General features: G+C 46.1%; 1 protein-coding gene and 3 long non-coding RNA genes across 4 annotated transcripts in view; 3 read left to right on the top strand and 1 right to left on the bottom strand.

Annotated features, from left to right (window-relative positions):
* Nucleotides 1-27,646, top strand: part of LOC309851678 — a 355,127-nt gene that overhangs the window by 274,961 nt on the left and 52,520 nt on the right. The gene's annotated exons all lie outside the window — the stretch shown is intronic.
* The window catches only part of NXN (nucleoredoxin), a 151,834-nt gene that overhangs the window by 73,608 nt on the left and 50,580 nt on the right, over nucleotides 1-27,646 (top strand). The gene's annotated exons all lie outside the window — the stretch shown is intronic.
* LOC309851692 lies at nucleotides 1,533-3,662 on the top strand. Its single transcript, XR_014304873.1, has 2 exons — nucleotides 1,533-3,269; nucleotides 3,600-3,662. It is a non-coding gene; the product is annotated as an uncharacterized lncRNA (long non-coding RNA).
* Nucleotides 10,701-12,798, bottom strand: LOC309851693. The gene is made up of 2 exons (XR_014304874.1): nucleotides 11,028-12,798; nucleotides 10,701-10,890 (listed from the first exon to the last, which is right to left on the bottom strand). It is a non-coding gene; the product is annotated as an uncharacterized lncRNA (long non-coding RNA).

Below are 27,646 nucleotides of genomic sequence, written 5' to 3'. Positions count from 1 at the left end.
GACAGATAGCAGTGTCTAGAGACTTTTTTTTAAATTCATAAACTTTATTTTTTCATTAAAATTTTTTTATGATTCGTTCTTTTTTTTTAAAAACCCATTTTGCCTATGCCTTCACCCCTCCCCCCACACACACCCCCATCCCTTCGGGCAACCATCATTTTGTTCTCTGCATTTATGGGATTGTTAATGAACTTCATTTTATAGGGCAGTTTTGGGTTTACAGAAAAATTGAGCAGGAAGTACAAGAGTCCCCATGTCCCCCCCTTTTCCCTTCCTCCCCGTTTTCCCTCTTATTAACCTCTTCCACTAGTGTGGTGCATTTGTTACAAATGATGAGCCCATATTGATCCATTATTACTAACTAAAGTCTGTAATTTACATCAGGGTTCATTCTTCGTGTTGTACCTCCTGTGGGTTTTGACAAACGCCTAATGACATGTACCCACTGTTACCATATGACACAGAAGGATTTCTCTGCCCTAAAAATCTCCTGTGCCTTCTGGAGACATATTTGCCGGTCACAGTGAGGTGGCTGTCACTGGCATCTAATGAGTAGAGAGGCCACGGCTGCCACCAGATGTTCTCTAATGTGCAAGGCTGTACCCCGACAAAATGGCACTAGTGCCATGGTTGGGAAACCCCGCTGTATGGAGCCTCGTGCGGGTGTGGTTGTGTGTGGGGTTGGGGTGGGGTGGAGAGGCTCCAGGGCTGGAAAGGAACCTGGCGTTTGGATGGTGGGAGGCCTGGCCTGGCTGTGCAGTGGCAGAAAAGAGGCATCCGGGAGGGTTTGGAAAGGCCCGAGGAGAAAACGAACTGTAACTGGCAGGCAGCATTCCAGCCCTAATCCCTACACACATTCCTTTAACTCTCACCCTCTTAAATTCAAACCCTGAGGTCTGAGTCCAATTAAAATGCCAAAAATCATAATTATTGGGCTGTGCACGGCAGGGTGAGCTTAGGTTACTCTCAGATGGAATGCAGTCTCTGATCTATCCAGGACTAAAAAGCCCAGGTCTTGGGTTCAGATCCCCTGGGTTTAAGCATCACAGTTAATCTTCTCAGCTGCCTCAGTTTCCTTTTCTGAAAAGGAAGACAGTTGTCCTCCTTGTCTTAGCTTAGGGTACCTTGACGAGTTGGTCTCTGCAGTGTGTACAATGTTAGCTTTTGTGATGCCGACTGCAGGCAACAGGGCTTGCTGTTGGAGACCTAATCAAATACACACTGCCAAGCACTAGCCTTTTTTTTTTTTTTTTTTAAGTTTTTATTTATTTATTTGACAGAGGGAGAGATCACAAGTAGGCAGAGAGGCAGGCAGAGAGAGAGGGGAAGCAGGCTCCCCACTGAGCAGAGAGCCCGATGCCGGGCTTGATCCCAGGAGCCTGAGAGGGTGACCTAAGCCAAAGGCAGAGGCTTAACCCACTGAGCCACCCAGGTGCCCCACGCACTAGCCTTTTTATACTGGGACAGGCTTATGCGGATGCCGAGGTTTGCGGGTGAGGGTGGCAAGCTACTAGAAGGCTGCTTTTAAAGACAAGAGGTTTGTAAGGGAGAAATTCAAGCTGTCAGTCAGCCGTTTCTGAAAATGGGGTGGGGGCGTGCGCTGCATGAAGTGGGTGGTGTAGCTTGCGTCAGCTTGCAGACCTCTCATTGCTCCGTAAATCTTGTCAAGTGGGAGCAAGGCCTTTATTCCCCTGATAGGCCTGGGAGGAGAATCCAAAAACCAAACTCACTCCCCTGCAGAATGTAAATATGGATAAAGAGAAATATTCCTTTTCATAAATTACCTCGTCCACCGTTATCTTCCCGGAGTCCTCTAAAACCCCAAATGTAACCAGAAAAATGATGTTGTGGAAAAAAATTTTCCTTCGTGGGTGTTGGGGCTGGAGAGGGAAAAGCTTCGCAGAACAAAAAAGGTTCCAACCGAGACATGTAAAACAAGTTTTATTAAAACGTTAATTATCTCCCACCTGCTGGTCCTTTGTGAAGTTCAGAGGAAAAGGGCTAATTGAGAACAGCATTTGATGTTCACTGAGAGTTGCTGGGTTCTTTCCTCTTCTTAAAAGGGATTTGTTCTTAATCAAGTTTATTTCATAATCAGTAGGTCCAGACACGGCGTGCACATTTGCATTTTTGACACTGTTTAATTAAGATCCTTACCTGTGAGGTGTCGACTTTGGTTGTTTCGAATTTATTGTCTCGGTAAGTTTGGATCTCAGGTTTGGGCATTTTTCCTTAGACTGCTGGTGTGGGGATCGTGAACTGGCCATGCTCCTGCGTGCCCTTTGTGAGTGAGGCCACGTTTTGTGTTGGCAAATCCAGGGGGAGCAAAGACTAAGCATTCCAGTGCTTTGTTGATCTCTCTGAAGTAGAAGTAGTATCCACGGGCTCTGAAGTGTCTATGGCCTTAAACTTGAAACCCCAGGCACCACACTCATTTTGCATCCTGTGACCCCCCAGGATTAACCCGCCAGCCTTTCTCCTTTATCTTCACCTTTCCACCATCTACTTTTTGACCTGAATGGCACAACCATCCAGCCATCAAGGCTCAAAGCTTTCAGCGTGTTGCAAGCACGATAACTTCACCACTTAGTAAGAATTTGGCTCCAGCTGGGACTGGGCTTACTGCTCTGCCTTCTCACTCTCCAAGGAGGCAAGGGTCGCCTCGCTGGTGGGGGGAGGAGCTGAGAGCCGAACCTGTTTCCTGACCCGCACAAGCCCTTAAGCAGAAGGCCATGGTGCTTTCTCTTTGTGCTCTGAGATTCTAACTCCCAACTTCCTGGGACTTGTTTTTTGAGTCTAGCAATTGGAGTGGATCAGTCAGTGCTTGCATAAGTTCCCAGGTATCTAGAAGGTTCTCTGACATCCCCACTGTCGTTTTTCTCTGTGAATGATAATCACAGTTGTCTGAAGACCTTAGAGCGCCCTACTTTTTTAAAGTTCTTAAAATCTTGCTGAACCTTCTCCAGTTCTGAGATGTGGAGTATCCCCCCTCCACCAGCCCATTAAAAACCCCTTAAGCCCAGTGTTCTGTTCTTTTCTGTGCTTACTCCCTTAGGTGTGGTGTGAATCCAAGCGGAAGGGAAAGGAACACTCACAGAGCACACACGGACAACATGGCTTGCCTGTCCCAGTTACCTCAGCAACCTGCGAAGTAGTTACTGACATCTGTGTTCTGTGAACGAGGGAACTGAGGCTTGGGGGAGGCTCAGCAGACTTGCCCTTGGACTTCATGGCTAATGGGCGGGGACAGAACAAGGATTCGAACCCAGGTCTGCACACCACCAGAGCCCATGTGCTTTCACCCTACATAATTTCCTTTCCATTGAATGGGAGTTGGGTTTAATGAAATTTTACTTTTTCTTAGGGAAAAGGAGGTAGAGAAGCCTTATAGAAACACATGGAAAACCTTTCATTTTTTCCCCCCCTGAAGCCGTCAGAGGGCCCATCTCAGTAAAGGGGGTTTACTTACATCAAGTGAATGGAAAAACTGGGTCATGTCGCTGCCAGGAGCCTGTGTTTCTGTTTAATTGGCTACCACACACTTTCTTTGTCTTTGTTTACCTTGTGGCTGGTTCTGACAATATGGAGTCTTTCCTTAGCCTCTTCACTTTGGAGAAGTAAGCGGTAGGATTTTAGTGGACAGAGAAAAGGACTGAGAACGCCCGGGATTTGGAAAAACTCCACCATGTGTTGCAAAACAAGAAGTACGCTTGTTGACTTTGATGGCAAGAGCTTATGAATGGGGGTGGCTCAGTCTGTTAAGTGTCTGCCTTCCGCTTGGGTCATGATCCCAGGGTCCTGGGATCCAGCCCTGTATCAGGCTCCCCGCTGGGCGGGGAGTCTGCTTCTCCCTCTCCCTCCACCTGCTCCTCCCCCTGCTTGTGCTCTCTCCCTCCCTCTCTCTCAAATAAATAAATAAATATATATTTTTTAAAAAGCACATTAATGACCACCTACTGCATCACACCCCCCGAATCACACACAGCCCCGTTAGCACAGAACTTCGTACACACCCTCTTCTCCCCTATCCTATCCGTCCTTCATCACTGCGGTCTTCTCCCTGGGAGAGTACTGGCCAGTCCACCAGCAAGTGTTTATTGAGCTCCTACTAGATAAAAGTTTGTTGTACCCAGATTGTCAGACAAAAATGATAAAATAAATAATAGAACAAGATCAAGGCATTTTTCCTTTCGATTTCGATCAAAGTACCCAGAGGAGTAAGAGCTGTTCTTTCTAGATAACTTCTTTGTGTCATGTCATTTTAGGATCACTGGAAAGGATTTTGATCCACTTTATAGAACTGAAATTTTCAGGATTTAGCCATTTCCTTTCAGAGCCTTAAAAGTCATTGTGTAATCTGGACTATATTTCCTGTTTCTTCTTCCCTTTCTCCTGCTTTTCTCCTGTTGATGTCCCATCCCCCTCTCCTGTACTCCCCCCCCCCCCCGCCCCAATCTCTGGCTTTTCTCTCACCACAGTGACTTTTGGTAGCTTAGCAACATCGATTCTCATGTAGCAAAGCTTCCTGTGAACTGCTGGCCTTCCCAAGGAAAAATCATGTGAAGCGTCAGGTATCCAGCAGAAGTGATCTCCTTGGGCTAAATATCCCTTTGGCTTGGTAAGGGCAAAGCCCCTTTAGTCCAGCCTGGATGTGAAGGGACCTTCTGCTTGCTTTATTTATTGATTTTTTAAAGCCAAAGCAATGTTAGCAGAGCCAAGAATAACGTTGGAGAGACTCTGTACAAGAACATACCCTTGCGCAGTTTCCTGATGGGAATCCAGTCAGCCTTACACTTGGGACCCGGGAGCTTTGGTTGGAGAAATCTTGCACAGCGATCCAAACGGGATGGGTCCTGGATGCAGAGCCTTTTAATTCTGATGGGTTCCTCCTCCTGCCGGCCTCATGCTGCCTTTTCCATGTGGTCTCGTGCAAGGGTTTTGAGCCATATTTAGAGCCTTTGTTCCCATTTTCCCAGGAGAGCTCAAAAAGCCAGCATCTCAGTCCCCAGGTAGGCACAGAGCCTGTCTTCGGAATGGGGCTTGTGGAGAAAAAGGACCTTTCGGTCATTTAATCGCAGAGACCATCCCTGGCTGAGAAACTCAACAGGAGAAAAATGGAAATCTGGAAGGAGGAGATCCGCTGCGGAATCCTTCAGCCTTTTGATTGCCGATCTCCTGCTCAGATGCGCACATCCAAGGCTTGCCTGATTGTTACGGGACCTGTCCTGCCAAGGCCCCGTTCCTGGATCTCTCTCCCTTGTACCAGTCCATCTTACCCGGGGGACCTGGCCTAGGATTGCTTTCTCTTAGATACCCTGCTTCCCCCTCAGATGGCTCTTGCCCGCTGATGTGCTCAGCCACGCTCTTCTTCCTTGCATTCCTCCGTCATTGTTCCTTGTCCTCAGTTATGTATCTGGAGGAAAGAACCCCCACAAATTAATAATAATAATTAATAGCATATTTTAATACTCATTTTTATTGGATCTAGAAATTACAAGGACAGGCAAGTGGGCCACTCGGGCCGACAGTGTTTGTTACTAAGGTGAGGTAGACCAGTTCGCCACCAGGAGCTTTAGTTGACCAAGTAGCTGCGCGGGGTGGGTTACTGTGAGTGTGGGGACACCATGGTTTTGATCTTTGCTTCCCTGGGTACTAGACTGGTTGTTGGGGTATAGCTGCCACGGAACCGTTTATTCACACTCTAGAAATCAGTTCTACCAGGACATCCACGCATGGTGAGATGTTTTGGATCAGACAGTGGCTCAGGCTAATTTATTAACTTGCAGGGGGCCTCCATCCCTGTGCTGGTGTCTGATCATTTGCATTTCATCCAGGACACTGCATTTCCCTGTTCTCTGGTGGCTAGAAAACCAGATTAGGAACTAGATTTTTAAAAAAAATTTTTCTTAAAAGATTTTGTTTATTTAGGGCGCCTGGGTGGCTCAGTGGGTTAAGCCGCTGCCTTTGGCTCAGGTCATGATCTCAGGATCCTGGGATCGAGTCCCGCCTCGGGCTCTCTGCTCAGCAGGGAGCCTGCTTCCCTCTCTCTCTCTCTCTCTCTGCCTGCCTCTCTGTCTACAGTGAACTCTCTCTGTCAAATAAATAAAATCTTAAAAAAAAAAAAAAGATTTTATTTATTTATTTGTTAGAGATAGAACGCAAGTGCACAAGCAGGCAGAGCAGCAGGCAGAGGTGGAGAAAGAAGCAGGCTCCCTGCCAAGCAAGGAGCCCAATGTGTGACTTGATCCCAGTCGGATCAAGTCCCAGAAGGACTTGATCCCTTCGACCTGAGCCGAAGGCAGTGGCTTAACTGACTGAGCCACCCAAGCGTCCCTAGATTTTTTTTTTTTTTCTTCAAAAAGGTAGTTGGATGGCAAGATAGAGGGATACTTCTTTCTAGGTATTCCCAGCTCAACCCTTCTGTGAGCACTCAGTCCACCCCCTCCCCCAACAGTGTGGGGCATACTTCCAGAACTTGCTTTTGTGTATCCTGATTTTCTCTGTTCTTTGCTCACCACGCCCTACATCACGTCCATGGTACACCCTTCCCCCACCTCTGCCCCGGTCTTCCTTTAGTTGTGCTTATCCCCCTGACTAGGCCAAGGTCCTGTGGTCTGGCTGCTCCATCTCTCTACTTTGCACTGTTTGGAACAATTATCTCTAAAAAATCTCCACCAAGCGAGCTTTCCTTGCTTCTCTTTAGGGGAATTTCTGGTTTTCCGGGTGCCTGCTTTCTGGGGAGAATTCCAGGGGTCCTCTCATGTGTGATCTCTCTTGGGAGGAGATTTTAGTTTTGTAGCCCAGGACATTTACTGCCAGCTTTTTTCTTTCTTTAGCCTCAGGTCATGAAGGTGGCGTGGGAGGGACTGCCCGCTGTGGGTGTCATGGAAATTTGAGGCCCACGCTGGTTGGACTCCAAGAACAAAGACTACTTTTACAATAGCCAGCGAGCAGCTCCTGCCTGCGGAGCTCAGGGAGAGAAGAGAGACCTGGGCCTCCAGCAGGGCGGTTGCCTGTCTGAGAAACCGAGATTTAGCAAAGAGCCAGCCAGGTCCTCATCCAAAGGACCTGTCTTCTTCCTCCGGCCTGCTAACTTCTGCCTTGATAGGCACGATTCTTACACACATTGGTGTGAAGAAAGAAATGAGAGGAAAAGATAGAAAACTCCTCTTTTCTTCTTCCACTTAACAGTGAAGTGCAGGTTCTATGAACTGATGTCTCAGATACGTGGAGGGGGAAGAGGCTGGGTCGATTGCTCCGAGATCTTTCCTTCACCCCACCTTTTCTCAGGGAAGACGGGACCACCCACCCACCGGTTTTCTGGTCCTGCTCCACGGCCTGGCTTTGGGGACCTCGGTGGCTTCTGTCTCATGGTTCCACATAGCCAGGCACAGTCCAGCTTGCTTTCCTCAGATTCTGTGGTGTTCTCCACAAGATCACAGTTCTGTCAGCAGGGTTCTCTGCTTTTCATCACTTCTTGGGAGGTTGCGAGCCAGTCACCTCCTCAAGTCCCAGGTTGATACAATCAACCTCACCTTAAACCACCAGCTTCCCACAGGCTCCTTCCAGATCCTCATGCCTTCTGGCTTCTCTTCCCCAGTTGCCTCCAACACTGCACCTATCCCTCAAGGCCATTTTCGTGCAAAACAGGCTCTTGTCAGCTCTGTCTCTGCCTGTGAGAAGTTCAGCTTTAAAGATTTTTCCTTTTTTTTCCCCTGAAGATTTTATTTATTTGACAGAGAGAGATCACAGGTAGGCAGAGAGACAGAGAGAGGGGGAAAGAAGGCTCCCTGCTGAGCAGAGAGCCCGATGCGGGGCTTGATCCCAGGACCCTGAGACCATGACCTGAGCCGAAGGCAGAGGCTTACTTAATCCACTGCCTTCAAGAGTTTTGCTTTTTTAAACCAGAGCCATTAGAAACTCTAAAGGTATTATGCTCATTCCTCTCGTTCTCTAGAAGTGCTGAACATGAAGCCCGGTCTTCTCAGCCAGAAGATGGGTTTGAGAAGGTAGAAGTGTGGCACGCGGGGTGAACCATCAGGAGGGGCCTGGGCCTGCGGTCCCCACCCCCGCCTCCTCCTGTCCTTACTTCTTGGCCTCAGCAAGGCACAGAGTGGCCATGAGTCTTGGTTTCCCATTCTCTGAAAAGTGTACGCACAGCTATATGACCAGGACTCAACACCGGTGTCTCAAAGCAGGAAGAAAGTTACTCAGTTTGTCCTTCTTGGGACGCAGTGTGGTGAGTGGGAAGAGCATAGGTTTTTTGTTTTAGAGCTGCTGTCTGTTCCCCCTTTACCATCCAGTGGCTCTGGTTCTTTCCACCGAGTTCCTTCACTCTCTCGGAACCTCTGTCTTCTCATGTCGTAAACGCGGGGCTGATGATGGTGATGCCCACCTTCAGGACCGTTGCTGGGGTGAGATCACTGCAGGTGCGTGAGGGGCCAGGACAATGTGCAGTATACAGCAGGTACTCTCTTTGTAAGTGGTGGTTGTGAGGAGCGGCTCACAGTTAGAGAAGAGAGTAAGACCATTGAGGCGCCTGGGGATTGGGCACGGCACAGGACCTACCTCACGGACTAGCTGCTCTGGCTACGCCTGGGCTCTGCCACTCCCAGCCGGTGGAAGGCTCAGCAGCTGGCCTGCTCACTGTGCTCGCTTCACTTAGTTGGACTAAGAGAGCAGCCACCCTGCGCCTTCACTTGTGTTGACGTTCCTTCATTCATTCAACAAACCGGTAAGCTAGTACCTATATTCTCCCGGTGCCTGAAAAGGTACTAGGGGAAATTTTGAACAAAATAGCCCCCATTTACAGCTTAGAGACAGAAAGCCAATCCTCATTATGCAGAGGGATAATTACTACTAAACGAGCTAACAAATGTCAGGTGCTTTGCACACAGTTGTAACCATCTTAGACGTATAGAAGCCCCCCACACCAGTGTAAAAAGATGTCTGGAGGGGTGCCTGGGTGGCTCAGTGGGTTAAGCCTCTGCCTTTGGTTCAGTTCATGATCTCAGGATCCTGGGATTGAGCCCCTCGTTGGGCTCTTTGCTTGGTGGGGAGCCTGCTCCCCGCTCTCTCTCTGCCTGCCTCTCTGCCTATTTGTGGTCTCTCTCTCTCTCTCTCTGTCAAATAAAAAATCTTAAAAAAAAAAAAAAAGATGTTTGGAGGCAGAGTGGAATGGAGGGGTGCTAGGCCTGTGAGAGTAGCTGATGCTTGATCCAAGCCTTGAGGACGAGTGGGGACTTAGCAGGTTGGACGGGTGTGAAGATAGGGTGGGAGGGAAGTGTGAAGAGGGAAGGTGGTAGGAGGGTGCTCTGGGCAGCTAACAGCGAAAACGAAGAACGGCTCGATGCACGAAAGGACCTCAGTGCTTTTGCTGTTCTTGCTAAGGAGTGTGGTCTATATGCTCAGGGTGAGGGAGAGCAGTAGAAGGAAGTTAAGCAGAGGCTTCTGTGTTTGGATGAGGATAGATTCAGGGGTGGGGGGGGGAGGGCAGACCAGAAATGTTCAGGAGGCAGGTGTAGTAACGTGGATCTGAGCTCCAGCTAAGGCAGCTGGGATGGAGAGAGGAGAGGTGGGTTCAGGAGTGATCCGGGGAGTGACTGAGTAGAAGGAAGATGGTGGACAACTCCCAGTGCTCTGGCTTGGCAGATTGGGTGGAGATTGACAGGACAGAGTAACAGCAGAGAAAGATGGGAAGGGGAGGTGATCACTCTTGGGAAGGTGAACACGCTGGGTAGGCAGGCACTACGTGTTCACTCTGGAGTTTGCCATTACCTACCCCAAGATGGAAAGAACAAACTTTTTTTTCAATACAGAAAGAAAAGATGCACAGGTCTTAAGTGTTGAGTTCAATGTGTTTGGACAGCTGTTATGTAAATATCATGCAAAACAAGATGTAGGACATTTCCATCTCCCTTGAAAGTTTCCTCTTGCCCTTTCCCAGTCACCCCCCGAACACGTTTGGTCTTCTGTCACTATCATTTGCTTTTGCACATTCTAGAACTTCATATAAATGGAATCACACATACACCTTTAGCATTTGTGGAGTTCATCTGTATCGTGGCACGTGTCAGTAGTTCCTGGATGTTGCCGAGAAGTAGTCCACTGAATGAACATGGCACAATTTCTCCATTCTTTTGTTGTTGGAGGGGTTTCCAGTTTGGGGTGGGAGATGGCTGCTAGAAGCTGGGACAGTTTGTTGCATGAACATATTTTTAAATTTCCCTTGGGGAAATACCTACGAGTGGGATTATAGGGTTAGAGGGTACATGTATATTTACCTTCAGAAGAGTTCTTTGAAGGGGTTGCACCATGTTATACACCCCCCAGCGGGGCATGAGGGTTCTCACCAGCGTCTTGCGGTGTCAGTCCTTTATAATTCTCCTGTTCTAGTGCCTGTGAAGTGGTTTAATTTGCATTTCCCTGATGATTTACGATGTTGAACACTTTCCATTTGCTTATTGGCTATCCACGCATCTCCTTTTTTTTAAGTGTCCACAAATCTTTTGCCTGTTTTTTTTTTTAATTGGATCACTCCTCTCATAGCTGATTTGTAAATGGTCTTTATATAGTTGGGGTACGAGTCCTTTGTCAAAGGAACATTTGTGCACATTTTTAGATTTAATACCACTTGGTTCTACCCATCTAAAAGCAATGGAGGCATTTTTAGATTCTTTCCAAGATATTATGAAAGGTTCTTTAGTGATCATAATCCTTTATTTCGGACTTCGAAAGAGGGTGTGCGGCACTTTCTGTGACCACAGTCACAGTTGCTGACTGTGGGTTTAGGTGGGGATCGGAGCTGAGCAGGGCCCAGGGAGGCCTAGGAGAGGCTCTGGATGTTAAGAAATATGTTCATTTGTGGTCCCAGGGAGAGTCCTTCCCAAGCTGTAGAATAACCAGTGTTAGAGTCTTTCCAAGAATATATTCCTCTGTGTTATTTTTAAAAAACGATGATAAATAATGGGAACTTCCAAACTTAATTTCACTGTAGAGAAAATACTGTATGAATCGTATCTACTTACTCAGCCTCAGTGGTTCACAGCCAGTGGTGTTTCGTCTGATCTCCATCAGTTAATTTCAAAGCAAATCCCAGATGTCATGTCATTTCTGTCATAAACATGTTAGAATGTATTTCCAAAAGATAAAGAATCTTCAAATACACAAACACACACAACCAAATTACCACACCTTAAAAATTAATAATTGCTTAATAATAATTTTGTTTTTTAACAGTTTATTTGAATGGCCTTTGTCTGAGTTTTGATCATCACTGGGAGAAGACAAGCTTGGTCCTTTTTCCTCCATCCTGGCTTTTCTTGTATATAGTCCCTCTGGGGTCATGTGCTCTCAGCCTAGCTGTCTTCTTCCCCTTCACTTTTTCTTAAAATCTTTATGTCCAGGGGGGCCCAGCTGGCTCAGTCTCTTGAGCATCTGACCTTGGTTTCAGCTCAGGTCATGATCTTAGATCTGATCTTGTGGGATCGGTCCACATCAGGCTCCACACTCAGCAAGGAGTCTGCTTGGGATTCTCTCTCTCTCTCTCTCTCCGCCCCTCCCCACTACTTGCATTTTTGTGCATGCTCTCTCTCATAAATAAATAAACTTTAAAAATAAAACCAAAGGGGCATTTTGTGGCTCAGTCAGTTAAGCATCCAGCATCTGCCTTTGGCTCAGGTCATGATCCCAGCGTTCTGGAATTAAGCCCTGTGTCAAGCAGGGAGCCTGTTTCTCCTTCTCCCTCTGCCCCTCCCCTGCTTGTGCTGTTTCTCTCTCAAATAAATAAATAAAATCCTAAAAAAAAGAAAACCACCTTTATGTCCAGCACACATACATGCAGAAAAGTGCAAAAGACATAAATACACAAGTTCCCACATTATAGCTTCCATATAACTACATCAAAGTCAAGAACTAGACCTTCACCAGACTCTAAAAGTCTGCTGTGTGTGCACCTTCCCTGGCCCAGCTCCCACCCCACCCCCCTTACCTTCCAAAGAAACCATCACCCTGACTTTCACGGCAATGATTCCCTTGCCTCTCTGGAGAATTTTCAGCCCGAGTGTGCTTCCCTAAACACTATAGTTTACTTTTACCTTTTTAGAGCTTTATATAAATAGAATTATTTATTAATCTGAAAATGAAGTCAAATTTGTCAGGCTTTTCGTTTAAGGTTGTGCTCTTGGGTCACAAGAAGAAATCCTTACCAACCCGGGGGTGCTTTCATTCTCAGTTTTTTCTTTTACCTTCTGACTCTTGTAAGCTTTATTGTTCTGCCTTTGGTGTTTAGGACTCCTTTTCACTTTTCCCACCAATTTCCCATCTCACTTTTCCCAGGAAGACATTCCACAAGCATGCAGACTCCAGCCGATTGTTCTTTTGTTCTAGCTTCTCAACCCCCAACACGAGGCTTCCTGTGGACAGCTGTGGACAGCATAGACTCACCGAGCAGAGGCCAGGGCTCACGTTACCCACCAAAGAGGGAGCAGCAAGAGAGGGAGACAGTTCCAGACATTTGAGCCACTGACCCTGGTCTGATCCACCTCTAGGAGCTCTGGCCCAGACTGGGATTTGCAGGGGAGGGCCTCGTTTAAGCTAGCCTTATCCTCTTGTCAGCCCAAATGGCCTGCTTGGTTTCTGGTTAGAAGCATCTAACCTTAACAGTCAACTTGTTCTTTTGGCCTAAAGAATGTTCTGGGGCACCTGGGTGGCTCATTGGGTTAAAGCCTCTTCCTTCAGCTTGCGTCGGGCTCTCTGCTCAGCAGGGAGCCTGCTTCCTCCTCTCTTTCTCTCTCTTTCTCCCTCTCTCTGTGATCTCTGTCAAATAAATAAATTTTAAAAATCTAAAAAAAAAAAAAAAAGAATGTTCTCCTAAATATGTAAAAGGAATTTGATGGAGGGATCCCCAGTTCTACCTGCTGTGGTCAAGGGAGCCTTGAGCGCCTTTTTCTCTTCTCTGCTTCTCACTCCCGTGAGTAGAGGTCCTCGGGTGTGCTAGCTTCCGGCCACTTAGAAGAGTCTGTGGCTTTTCTGGGGTGCTCTATTTTGAGACCGATTGTTTGGATCTGATCAGAAAAACAAACACTTATTTTGAATTTTCTCCCTGACCTCTCTGAGCTAGGTTCAAATGATCTTTTTTAACTCTACCACATGTGAATTACAGGAAGTGCTCTCCTGTTGGGGAAGTGGGTCATTTCCAAGATTTTTCTCTCCAGGAAAAGTGTAACTTATTAGTTTACTGAGAAAGGCTCAAGCAGGCAACAAAGAAGTGCTTATTAAGACATTTTCTTCTTTTATGTGCCCCTAACACAATCTTATCATAAACCTCAGCCCTGGTTGTTAATCTGAAGTTATTTAATTAAATTCTTTCATTTTACCTATGAGGAAATAAACATCCCCTCCCCCAAAAAAGAATGATTTGCTCAAGGCCATGTGTTGTATTCAGAGACTGAGGATTAGGAATTATGCCCTGACTGAGGATAAGAAAAACAATGGCTTTTTTAAAAAAAAATTGTTGTGATCTCGCTATTTTTTTTTTTTTTTTTAAATTTCTTGAATGAAACCTCATCCTTGAATTTGGTGCATCAGACAATCAGGTTGGAATGCAAGTGGAATTTCCATTCTTAACCAAACAAAATATAGCTCAGAGATTCTCCTTGAAAGATGAATTGTTCTCAGTGTCATTTTGTTCATCACTCTCTGCCTGGATCAAAACACTGCTTGGGCACCTGAGTGGCTCAGAGGGTTAAAGCCTCTGCCTTCGGCTGAGGTCATGATCTCAGGGTCCTGGGATCAAGTCCTGCATCAGGCTCTCTGCTCAGCAGGGAGCCTGCTTCCTCCTCCCTCTCTGCCTGCCTCTCTGTCTGTCAAATAAATAAATAAAATCTTTAAAAAAAAAAAAAAAAACACTGCTTTACCACAGTGGGCATTGTTGTTGAATTCCATACCTGTGAGAGAAGCTTCTAGAGACCTTTCGCTTGAACCGCACATATTTAGCGGAGTTGTTTTTTCTGAGCCATCCCGTTTTGCTGCCCCCTGCTAGAGGCCACAAAGATGCAGTTGCTGAAAGCTCCTCCCCACTTTGTAGGAGGTAAACCATACCCCCCCTCACCCCAGGTGGGGAAAGGCCAAGTCCAGCAAATTACCAGTAGGTTCGCGTGCAGTATTCATGTTGGATGTCTCCAACTCGGTCAGTCAGCTGGTGGTGTCTTTACCTGGTTGCTGGAGAGACCTCAGTTTCCATGGATCCAAAACCAAACTTGTTTCCCGACTTCCACCCCTTCTGCTTCGTCTTTGTTACACGACTTCTCCATTCCTCACTCTCCACCCAGTCTTTCATTAATTAGTTCATTCAATATTTGATCTCTTAACAGGTTTTACCTGTTTTTAAAGGCTCTGTTTAACTCCATAACAGCGTCCTACTGATTCATGGACCCAAGCTACAATCCTTGGCATTTCTCAACTCATTTCCCCTCATTCTCAGGGTCCGATTAGGTCCTGCAGAATTGCTCTAGGATTGCCTTAACCAGTCTGCTGACCTCCAGTCTCACCCCCGTGACAGGGCTCCCAGAAGACCTTCCTAACAACACCAGTTGTTCATACAAACACACCGTCTTTGCAGGCGGATTGAATCCAAAACTCCTTGGTGTGGACCTTAAGGCCTCTCACTGCCGAGCCCCACCCAGCTTCCCGGGTCCTCTTGTGCGCCGGTGTGCACACTCACCAGTGCTCTGCACTCTACCGTGTCAACCTGCCCCAGAGATCCTCAGACCGCCACCGGCTGCATCAACCTTGAGCCTTTGTGCCTGCTGATTCCTCTACCAAGGCTGCCCCTCCCTTCTTCTCTATCTGGTGTCGAGGGGCTCAGAAATAAACTGTATGCATTGTCCCTTCAGCTGTGGAGGACTCTAACACACCGGTCCTCCACTCTGCGGTTACTTCTTGGCTCGGCAGATCTCTCTCGTGTCGTCCATTAACTCTCTTTTTTTTTTTTTTTTTAAGATTTTATTTATTAATTTGACAGAGAGAAATCACAAGTAGACGGAGAGGCAGCCAGAGAGAGAGAGAGGGAAGCAGGCTCTCCGCTGAGCAGAGAGCCCGATGCAGGACTCGATCCCAGGACTCTGAGATCATGACCTGAGCCGAAGGCAGTGGCTTAACCCACTGAGCCACCCAGGCGCCCCTAACTCTCCTTTAAGTAAAGGACAATTTCTTGTCTGTTTCCTCCTCCAGACTATGGCCCCAGTGTGTAGCAGGGGTTTTCTCTTCTGGCCTCATTTCCAATAGTTTGTTTCCATGATGACATGAACGAGAGTCCTACTTCTCAACCCCCATGGCACCAGCCATCACCATCACTGCTCCCCTACCCTCCTGAACACCCTCCAAGGCTTTATATTCCACAGTATTCCAAAAACTTCCAGTTCCCCAAGTGTCCTGGGTTCATCCTTTCTCTCACTCTGTCTTGGCTGCCTTCTCCCAACCTATTCATAACCTGCCTGATAAAATCTACATCATTCTTCAAAAAGCAGCTCAGACATCTCTTCTTTCTCCATTTGCTCTAACTTACAACAAGATTAAATAATCAAAATAGCTCATACTTGATGTGGCACTCTCAGCTCTCGGCACTGTTCTAAGCATGTGATGCTTGACACGAAGTAAGCAGTCAACTAATGATAGCTAGAATTATTCTTATTTTTAATAATAAGTTGCCTTTATGTTAATTGTAGTGTTGATGTGTTCCTTCAAAATTATTCTTTTCTCTTGTCTTTTTTGTCTTTTGTTCCAGCTAATTTGTTTATTCATCTAGAGCAGACTCTGGTTTTCTCAGGTAGGCCTCTGCAGTAATGACAGTTGCCTTGGTGGCAAAAGGATGGTGCTTGAGCGGAGAACTCAGGCAGGAGAAGACAATGATTCTATTTTAGGAGTGTGTGTTGGAGAATGAAAAGCCGAGAAGAGTTCATTCTTACTAGACTCCGGTCTGTTTCCTTTTCCCACCTTCCCTTTTCTGTTGTCCTGTGTAGTAAATGAACTGCCCTGATTTTCCAGGGAAATGACTTAAATGAAGGCTTAAACATTTTTTCCTTGACCAACTGTGAGAAAATTGGGGTTTTTTATTTTCTTTGTGGAGGGAGGAAATCTCCTACAAACTCATTGGTTGTTACCACTATTTTTATTATTTTAGATTTTATTTATTTGACACAGATCACAAGTAGGCAGAGAGGCAGGCAGAGAGAGGAGGAAGCAGGCTCCCTGCTGAGCAGAGAGCAGGATGCGGGACTTGATCCCAGGACCCTGAGATCATGACCTGAGCCACCCAGGCGCCCCTGTTACCACTATTATTATGAACAAAGCTTCTAGAACTTCACTTCCCCCAGTCCTTCTACCACAGGGGCTATGGAGGTCTCAGGTAAGCAGAAGCTAAAAGTTTCCAGTAAGAGTCTGACGTTCCCCAGTGCATAATTTCAAAGGCGATAGTCTCTCTCAGTGACCTACAAGTCATTGATTCGGGCTCAGTATTAGCCTGGGTTCTCCAGAGAAACAGAGCCCATAGAGGTGTGTGTGTGTTTATAAATGAAGAGATTTATTATAAGGAATTGACTCATGAAGTTTTAGAGGCCAAGAAATTCCAAGGTCGGCAGTCGGCAGGCTGGAGAACCAGGAGTGCTGGTGGTGTAAGTTCCAGTAGAAGACCAAAAGCAGAAGACACCAGTGTCCCAGCTCAAAGACAGTAGGCAGTTGAATTCCCCCTTACTCAGCCTTTTGCTCTTTGCAAGCTTTCCACTGACTTGGACAGAGCTTACACTGGGGTGGGGAAATCTGCTTTATTCAATCAATTTATTGATTTATGATCAATTTATTGATTTATGATTTATGATCAATTCATTGATTTATGATTTAGGTGCAGACCCATCCAGAATAAGGTTTAATCCATATCTGGGCATGCCATTCAGATTATCACAGGTGCTTGCACACTCTGTGTAGCTGTCTGTCTTCTGATGGTGTGGTTCAGTGTCCAAGCCTGGAGTGTACAGCAGCTTAGCTGCAAGGCTCGGACTTGATCCTGGAGCTCGCCTTTTTGTCCTGGGTGTCTCCATATACAGCTGGTATTACTTCAGGCCTTCTTTGTTCTGTACTAGAACCACAGTCCTCAACTTTTTACTCCTTTTTTTTCCCCCACAGCACACATGGCGTATAAAATTACATGTATAGTATTCTTCTGTGGCCATGTCCAGATTTTGACAATTCCTTCCCCGTATCCCACCCTCCAGTTTCCCAGGAAATAAAGAAATAGCACCAGAGATGCTCTGTGACTTATCCTTTTTTTTTTTTTTTTTTTAAGATTTTATTTATTTATTTGACAGAGAGAGACACAGTGAGAGAGGGAACCCAAGCAGGGGGAGTGGGAGAGGGAGAAGCAGACTTGCTGCCGAGCAAGGAGCCTGATGCGGGGCTTGATCCCAGGACTCTGGATCATGACCTGAGCCAAAGGCAGACACTTAACGACTGAGCCACCCAGGCGCCCCTCTGTGACTTGTTAATGAAAGCATTTTACGAGCTTGAGAAAAACTCTTGGGTGTTCATCAGTAATGCAGCATAGCTAGATTGGGAATGGATAAAACATGTTAAGTCCTGGTTAGGTACTAGATTGCAATTTTTTCCACTCAAGGAAGCTTGTGAGAAACATGCATGTGCTGTGGTTCATATTTGAAAAAGAAATGGTTTACAAACTTCCCTTTAGGTGATACTAATAATTGATTCCTTGTCTGTCTCATCATGGAGGTGATTGTACTGGCCCAGTCTTAATACTGGAGCTCCTGGATTCCTGAGAATCGTATACTCTTTGGTTAATGGCAGTTGTGACTATGCCTTCAGAATTACAGCAGTTAAAGATCACCTTGTTTAAAATCAAAACATATGTCAAAGTTCTGGACCTGTGGGTAATTCCAGAGTATTTGCTTAGAAGGAAAGAGGATAGGATTCCTCATCCAACCTGGCCCTTCCTATTCCATGATGTTCCTTTACACCTCCTAATTCATATCAGGTTATAAAAATGAACCCTTAAAGCTTGCCTGTGAGTCTTCTGTATCACACAATAAATTCAAGATGCTTTCCTTATTACTAAGACTTGGCAGAACCTGTGCCTCACTAAATTAACTTCCCCTCAGTTTCTCTAATCTGTTACCTCCATTCCTTATGTTGGGGAATGAGAATTAGGAAGTGATTCAGGACTGAATGGAAACCAAAAGGATGGCAGCAGAGGCTTGGAGCAAGGCTTCTCAACCTTGGCATTTTTGACCCTTTGAGCCAGATCAGCTTTTGCTGGGGGTGGGGTGGTGTGCTAGCCTGTGGATTGTGGAATATTTAACATTATCCCTGCCTTTTACCCAGGACATGCCAATAACACCTGCTCTCCCCAGGTGTGGCAACCAAAAATGTCTCCAGACATTGGCAGGTGTCCCCTGGGAAACAAAATCACCCCTGGCTGAGAACCCCTTGTTTGGAGCAAGCACTCAATCCCAGCACCATTCTTTTTTTTTTTTTTTTAGATTTTATTTATTTATTTGACAGAGAGCACAAGTAGGCAGAGAGGCAGGCAGAGAGGGAGGATGAAGCAGTCTCCCTGCTGAGCAGAGAGCCCGATGTGGGGCTCCATCCCAGAAGCCTGGGATCATGACCTAAGCCAAAGGCAGAAGCTTTAACCCACCGAGCCACCCAGACACAACCCCGCCCCCAGTACCATTCTGTTGACCGAGAGCAAAGAAAAAGTGAGGGACTTGTTCCCAGAGACACTGGGAGGGAGATTTGGTGGGACTTAGCCCTTGATTGTTCATGGAATACAAAAGAGCAGAGGGAATAAGAAATGAAGTCAAGATTTACCTGTTTAACACTTTCTCCTTTCCCTTGTACTCGTTTCTCCGGTTAACTTACAGAACTGAGTATTTGTAATGAGGAGTGTTGTTTTAGTGGGTAGAGCTAGGGAGCTCATTGTTTCTATTGAATCCCATCTACACCGATTATTCTTACAGGATCTTTCTACAGTATCCAGTTTAGATGCTGCAGACATAACGCTCAGTATTAAGTATGTGAAAGTGAGCAGGGACAGAAACTTCTGCCAAAATGCCTTGGGAAGATGGTTGCATTTGCAGCTCAGGGCTGTTTCGAGGGCTTTAGAGACCTCCCTCCACTTTGTAATCTGTGAAGGTTCGAAGCCCTTGCTGGATCAGAGCAGAGATGTGTCAGGCAGCCCCCTGGACGTTGAAGCTGTCTGCCCAGAGCTTCCCGATCGGAGAGTGCGAGCAGGTGCCTGGTGAGTCAGAAGCTGGGACGCCCCTGGGTCAGCGTCAGGAGCTGCCGGAGCGGCTGCTGTGTCTGTTCTGGGATGGCCTCCTCCAGGCGGTCTGGCCTTTGATGGAACCTGGTGTGAGTAACGACTGCCTACCCTTTGATGAGAAACAGATTTGTGTCGGGAAGTTAACAAATAATGAAGTAGAAAAAGATGCGAGGAAAGGAATTGTTTGGCAGATGGGGTTCGCTAGGTCTTGAGGTTCATCTGTGAGACGGCCACACCGGATAAAGGCCTGTGGCCGGGGTAGTGCGCCGTACGCACGGCTGTTGCTTCCCTTCTGGATGTGGGCTTCTATGTGCTCTGCACCTGTCGTTTGTGCAGTGATTGGGTTTTTGGTTTGTTTGGTTTTTTTTTAAGATTTTCTTTGTTTTATGTATTTATTTGATTGGGAGAGCCAGAGAGCACAACCAGAGGGAATGACGGAAGGAGAGGGATAAACAGGTTCTGCACTGAGCAGCGAGCCTGATGCGGGGTTCGATCCTAGGTCCCTGGGATCATGAACGGAGCAGAAGACAGACGCTTAATCATCTGAGCCACCCAGGGTCCTGTGCAGTGATTTTTGAGATGAAAGCCTCAGTAGCCTCTTTTCCTCTTTGTCCTTTCTGGACATTTCCCTTCTTTTCATTTACTCCTACACACACATACTGGGTGGCGAGCCTGGTGCCCTCATGGTGGAGGGGCATGTTTTCTGCTCTCAGTGTCAGGGGGTCAGGGGGAGCAGGAGAGAATTGTGATGTGTGTGTTGGGATGGCATTGGGCACGCTGCATACCCAGTGCTGTCACTCTGCTGGCTGGATGAGAGTTAAAAGCGATGAAATCGGGGGATTTCACAGAAATCTCATCAAGTCCTGGAGAAAGAGTAAGTCTCAGAGAAACAGGACAGAGTGGGGCCATCCAGGTAGAGGGAAGAACATATGCAGAGGACAGGGTTGGCGGGGTGGCGGTGGGGCGGGTGTCTCTGAGGACAGACAATTGTGAATGTTAAAGGATAAGGTTGGCAGTTGGAAAGAGTGATAGGAGCAAAACTGATTTGGGAAGTACATGAGACTTCATTTTGAAGGAGTCAGAAGGGTTTCGAACATGAAATGGCTTTGTAAAAAATATACACTTGGATGCATTTATGGATTTTCTGTTTTATTGCATTGGCTTCCTATAATGTACCAAAACACTGTATGTATGGAGACTTTATGATAACTTCTAATAACCAGTAGTACAGATCCCACACTTAAAAAAAATATTTAAGAGCAAGAGAGAGAGAGAGAGGGCATGGGCAGGGGAGGGCATGGGCATTTTTATTTTTAAAAAATAAAATCTTTTTTAAAAATTGTAATTGTGTATCTTTTTTCTTAATTTATTTATTAGACACAGAGAGATCACAGGTAGGCAGAGAGGCAGGCAGAGGAGGGAGGGGCAGAGGGAGAAAGAGGGGGACAAGGAGATTCCCCGCTGAGCTGGGAGCCTGATGCAGGACTCCATCCAGGACCCCGAGATCATGACCGGAGCAAAAGTCAGACGCTTCACTGAGTGAGCCACACAGGTGCCCCCCAAATCCTGCATTTTTATTGTATTTTTCAGGAGGTTACTGGCCATTCTTGACTTTTTTTCATCTACACTTTAAAGCAAACCTGATGTTATTCTTTCGTGATCACTTTAATTGAGCTACATATTAACTTAGAGCACAAGATCTCTGTGATGTTCCATGGTCTGAGGCAGAAACAGTATTCCTTTCTTTTTTACAAGGTCATTTTTTTGTTTTTCTGTAGTTTTTTAAAAGCTTACCTCAAATAGGTCTTGCAAGAAACGTGAAATGGCTTTAAACAGGTGTTTTACGTTAAGTCTGCAGACGGCCTGGTGGGTAGGAGATGGAGAGAAGTGACCCCAGGAGTGGATGCAGGGAGACCCCTGGAGCTCTTGCAGGGTCCAGCTAGGAGAGGATACACAGGAAGCCCCACATATATCTTCCCCACAACCTGCCCCTGAGCCCCTCCAACTAGGTCACATTCCTGTAACTCTGAGGGTCTCTACTGACAAGGTGGAGTCCCCATCCAGGACCTTCACTTACACTTTGTCATATCCAGCGTATCCTTCGGAAGCTAGCTGATTGCTCACAAACAAAAGTTTGTTTAAACTTTTGAATCTCCTAAATTAGGCTGTCTGTTTTTCTCTTATTAATCACAAGTTTGGGATTATCCAGAAGGCCAAACTGCTACTCTCCAAGCTTTGAGAAAAAAAAAATGTCCTTGGTGTTTTGCAGCTCCGTAGTTTTGTGGGACTTGGCCTTCAACACAGGGAGACTCTACTTCCGTAGCTGTGCAAGCCCTTCCCTGAATATAACTTGAAGGACTGGAAAGAATTCCCTGGAGAAGCCAGAGAACTTGCTGACTGAGCTGGCATCGGTTTTCTTTCCTGTAAAATGTTTCCACTCGAATGTTCCGACTCCAGCCTAAGGCTGGCACCAGCTAAGGGTTTGCAGCAAAGCAGTATTTGAGTGCTGGCCTTGCCCTGACCCATGTTCCAATCATTTGTTTCGCTAAGAGTATGTATTTGGAGATAGCAAACTAGATTAGCTCACATCCAGCAGTGTAATTGCTAATTCAGTTAAAAAGTCTTCATTCGATCTGGGCCGAGACTGAGCAGCCTCCAAGGCTGCCAGAACTTTTCCAAAAAGAAGAGGACTTCCCCCTTTTTTTCTTTACGTACAAAAGCAGAGCTACAGGCACATGGTTAGAAAACGCAGGCTGTACTGGAGGGTAAAACACAGGCATCACTCAGTAACCATACTCTGCTGGAGTATGAATACATGCACATATCTTTCTCCACATGTTCATAAATACACATATATGTATGGGTAATCTGTCTCATTTACCCAAGGAAAAAAAGCTTGATTAAAAAATTCTAATTATGGGGGCGCCTGGGTGGCTCAGTGGGTTGGGCCTCTGCCTTCAGCTCGGGTCATGATCTCAGGGTCGTGGGATCGAGCCCCGCAACGGGCTCTCTGCTCAGCAGGGAGCCTGCTTCCCCCACTCTCTCTGCCTGCCTCTCTGCCTACTTGTGATCTCTCTTTCTGTCAAATAAATAAATAAAATCTTTTTTAAAAATTGTAATTGTGTATCTTTTTTTAAAATTTTTATTTATTTATTAGAAAATCTCACTCCTGCTGCTTACTGCCAGCTCCCAAATGCTGGCAGTTTCCTCTTCCCAGAAAATATTGTTGATCCCTAATACGGAGGCTATAAGCACACGCATTACAAACTGTAAGGCCACACTGGCAAGGAGCACGAATGACATTTGTCAAGACAGATGACCTCTGGGTGCCTCGGTTTTCTTGTCCACTCAGTGCGGGCAAGATGATCTGTTTAGTCCCATGCCGTGATTTTCTGTAAACCCGGGTACTGTTCTAGTTCTGAGACTTAGAAGCCTGGCCTCTGGGAAGGGCTTAACCAGGAGATAAACTTTAATCTGCCCTTCAATTTTTAGTTCCTTTACCTTTCAGCATCACTTAACAAAGTGAGAAGGCTCCAGGCTATCTGGCCCTTCCCTGGGCAGCGGACAGGCTGAACAGCTCCTGGGTCATCTGTGTTTTTAGGAGAATTCATAACAGTTTACTTAACTGCATCATCCTCTTTGCTCCTTTAATGCCAAATACATTCCTTAAGGAGGCCCTTTAATTAGAAGAACCTCAGAGTGAGGGATGGGGTAATTATGGTTTCCGTTGCAATTAGCTTGGAAATTCTCTCAGGGTAGAAGTCTGGGGGAAAAAAATTTGGTGGTGCCGGACCAGAGAATTGTCTAGATAGGGCAGAAATGCAAGATGAGTTCTTCCGAAGCTTCGTACATCTTGGTCGAACTGAAGTTTATTAGAGAAAAGTGGCCCAAACACCAAAGGTGGCAGTTCATGTGGCGGAACCCCATTTGTTCTTCTGTTTTCTTTCGTTTAGAGAGTCACCCCCTCTGCCTGACCCCTACCCCCTCGGGACTGATGTCTCAGTAGCACATTATACGTGGAACAGAGCACATGGACATTCAAGAACTAGCAGTTTGAGGAAGACCCATCTTTAGATTCCCCTAGAAGGAAATGCATTTCCCTCTCTATACTCCCAGCCTTTCACTTTGGGAAATTTCAAACCTACAGAAATGTTAAAGATTAGTGTGATAAATGTCCATCTTGCACCCCACACGTAAATTTACCAATGGTAAACATTTTCCTGCAATAAGTTACCAGGTGCTGGGGTGCCTGGGTGGCTCAGTCGTTAAACATCTGCCTTTGGCTCAGGTCATGATCCCAGGATCCTGGGATCAAGCCCCTCATCAGTCTCCCTGCTTGGCTGGAAGCCTGTTTCTCCCTCCCCAGCTTCCCCTGCTTGTGTTCCTTCTCTCACTGTCTCTCTCTGTCAAATAAATAAAATCTTAAAAAAAAAAAAAAAGTTCCCAGGTGCTGCTGCTGTTGCTGCCGCTGATGTTGCTGCTGGCCTGCGGAGCTGATTTTGAGGAACCTGTGGCATACACCCACAGGGCGCCTGACTGGCTCAGTCGGTGGAGCATAGGACTCTTATCTCAGGATGGTGAGTTCAAGCCCCACATTGGCCACAGAGCTTCCTTAAGAACCTGATATAAATCTGTACAAATGTATGAGTGGTGGGTATTTTTTTGCTCCCCTGAAGTATTTGAAAATAGATTGTGTACGTCATGGTAGTTCATTCCTAAACATTTCATTATGTATCTTGGGAAAACAGGACTTCTCTTTGCAACAACAGTATCATTCTTATAACTAAGAAATGGAATAGTGATACCTGAAGGACGTAGGTCATTTATCTTCTAGAAGTTGTCAGTCTGAATTTGTGTCCCATGATAAGATTCAAGTCAAACATTTTTGGCAACACTGGACAGCTGAGGCATATACTTTGGATCGTAATTTATCAGGAGGCACGTCATGATTTTGTCCTGTTGCTGGTATCGTAGTCCATTGGGGCCACTATAACAAAATACTATAGACTGGATGACTTAAGTAACAGACCCTTTCTCCTTCCATTTCTGGAAGCTAAGTAGTCCTAGATCAAAGCCCTGGCAGGTCTGGTATTGGTGAGACTCATGTCCTGGCTCATAGATAACCTTATTTTGGCTTTGTCCTCATGTGGCCAGAAGAGGCAGATGAACTCCCTGGGGCCTCTTTTATAAGGGCATCGATCCCATTCATGAAGCCTCCACTCTCGTGACCGACTCACCCCTTAAAGTCCCCACTTCCTAATACCATCGTGTTGGGGATTAGGATTTCAACAGACGAACTTCAAGAGACACAAACATTCCGTCTGTAGCAATTGGCAAGGCTGAGCCCAACCGCTTGGTTAAAAAGTCCTCCAGATCTGTTTCTTGTAAAGGCATTTTCTCCTTCCTAATTAATGAGCAATAAAGGCTCTAATGTTTTAGGACCATAGGAACAGTCTGTCCCCAGGAACTTGTCACGCAGTGGCTTTATTTATTTATTTTTTTAAGGTAGAGGTTTCTTGAATACACCGCAGGGGAGCAGTGGACAGGACAGCAGAGGAGAGAGAGCCTGTCTGCCCCACCCAGTGGCTTAGCATTCATTGATACACTGACGATCCCTTGCCTAAATACGTTTTTACATGGGTCAGTGCAGAATGCTGATCTTTACATTCTATTATTATCACTTCAGACTCATGGATTTTTAAAGAGTTCAATGCATCTATTAATTTTATTATTCTTTTTAGTGCTCTCACAACCCCAAGCCATATGAATGGGAACCTTTTCAGGGTATCTCTTGCGTCCTTTTAATAAGTCCCCAACATTCTTTATTTATTTTAAAGATTTTATTTATTTGACACAGAGAAACAGCAACAGAGGGAATACAAGCAGGGGGCATGGGAGAGGGAGAAGCAGAATTTCTGCCGAGCAGGGAGCCTGATGCGGGGCTCGATCCCAGGACCCCGGGATCATGACCTCAGGTGAAGGCGGATGCTTAATGACTGAGCCATCCAGGCGACCCTGTCCCCAACATTCTTTAAGTATATCCTTGCTGTTCTGGCACACAGGCAGCTGTTCATGCTCAACTTCTGCTTTCCTTGACCCCATCTTATTAGAATCAGCTGTTCTTAGAAACCCTGCTTCCTTCTGGTAGAGAAATGGTGTTTAGAAACCAAGGTGTGGGGGCGCCTGGGTGGCTCAGTGGGTTAAAGCCTCTGCCTTTGGCTCGGGTCATGATCCCGGGGTCCTGGGATCGAGCCCCATATCAGGCTCTCTGCTCAGCAGGGAACCTGCTTCTCCCTCTCTCTCTGCCTGCCTCTCTGCCTACTTGTGACCTCTGTCTGTCAAATAAATAAATAAAACTTAAAAAAAAAAAATAGAAACCAAGGTGTAGATGTCAGGCGTGCCTGCTGCTAGGGGTGTCACTGCTTCCAGACACTTCCAGTAGACATAACCAAGAAACCCAAATGTTTTTTAAAATCTCGAGCTCAGTACAGTCTGTTCGATTCAGAACTGGCATCACAGGGCACGTCCTTACTTTCTTTCTTTTTTTTTTTTTTTTTTTTTTTTAAGATTTTATTTATTTGACAGACAGAGATCACAAGTAGGTAGACAGAGGAGGAAGCAGGCTCCCAAGCAGAGAGCCTGATGCAGGGCTCGATCCCAGGACCCTGAGATCTCGACCTGAGCCGAAGGAAGAGGCTCAACCCACTGAGCCACCCAGGCACCCCACGTCCTTACTTTCTTTTTTTTTTTTTTTTTTTTAAAGATTTTATTTATTGGGACGCCTGGGTGGCTCAGTTGGTTGAGCAGCTGCCTTCGGCTCAGGTCATGATCCCAGCGTCCTGGGATCGAGTCCCGCATCGGGCTCCTTGCTCCGCAGGGAGCCTGCTTCTCCCTCTGACTCTGCCTTCCACTCTGTCTGCCTGTGCTCGCTCTTGCTCGCTCTCTCTCTGACAAATAAATAAATAAAATCTTTAAAAAAAAAAAAAGATTTTATTTATTTATTTGACAGAGAGAAATTACAAGTACACTGAGAGGCAGGCAGAGAGAGAGAGAGAGAAGGAAGCAGGCTCCCCGCTGAGCAGAGAGCCCGATGCGGGACTCGATCCCAGGACCCTGAGATCATGACCTGAGCCGAAGGCAGCGGCTTAACCCACTGAGCCACCCAGGCGCCCCATCCTTACTTTCTTATTGCATATTTGCATTCTTCTTATCCCAAATGTCCTTTATTTACAAATTTGTTTACAAATTTACAATTTATAGAATTTAAATTTATAACTGTAATATATAATTTATAAAATTGTATATAAAATCTTCCCTTCCTTCCTCTCTTCCCATCAGCTCTTTCTTTCCTTTGCTTTCTTTCCCTCCCTCCCTCCCTTCTTTCCTTCCTTCCTCCAGGTAAGAGTGAAAAGTCAGAACTGTACCCAAAAGTCACTTGAATGATTTTGCTCTTCTGTACAGATAATGTAATAATTACCATAAACAGTCAGGTTCACATGTTTCTATTCCTATTCAACTTTAGCATTTGCTTTTTTTCTCATGCTTTTTGATTTTATTCTTTTAACACATTAAATATTTACATGGTCCCAGTGTCAAAACTGTGTAAAACAATAAACTAAGAGAAGTCTCACTTCTACTTTTGAAAAGTAACCATTTTTTTAAAAAAGATCTTATTTATTTGAGAGAGAGAGAGAGAGAGAGAGAGCGGCGGGAGGGGTAAAGGGAGAGAGAGACTCTTAAGCAGACTCCTTGCTGAGCCTGGAGCCAGATGAGGGGATCAATCCCACAACCCTGAGATCATGACCTGAGCTGGAATCACAACCAGACGCCTAACTGACTGAGCTACCCAGCTACCCCGGAAGTAACCATTTTCATTAGCTCCTGATTTATCTTTTCTGTCTGGCTTATTGCAAAACCAACGAATACCTATCTGTCCTAGGATCTGTTCTTCACAGTTACCCAGGAATGGTCTGAGGTGCTGGTTCTCAGGGTTGGCCCTGACCATAGGAAGCAGATTTGGGACAGTGAAATGCATTGTTCTTTATCCCCCACCCCCACCCCTGCTCTGTCAATTTGCTTAGCTGTGTCTGTCACTTTAGTCATCTGTGTGAAAGGCGCTGCACTCTGGGAGGATGGTTAATGGGTCACTAGGAGGACCTGAGGTGCAGGCCTTCCAGAGAGAATGAAGATGTCCAAGTCTGGTTTCGACAGTCGGCGTAACGGCCTTTGACAGGAATGGAGCTGATGCTGGTACCCCTGGAGCAGATCTGGGATCTGGGAAACAGATTTTGACAAAGCAGAGAAGTTGCTTCTCTG

This window comes from Mustela nivalis (assembly GCF_964662115.1).
Source record: "Mustela nivalis genome assembly, chromosome: 17".
NCBI classification, from domain to species: Eukaryota; Metazoa; Chordata; class Mammalia; order Carnivora; family Mustelidae; genus Mustela; species Mustela nivalis.
The sequence above is the reverse complement of the archived record's forward strand: the minus strand, read 5'-3'. Positions and strand labels throughout refer to the sequence as shown.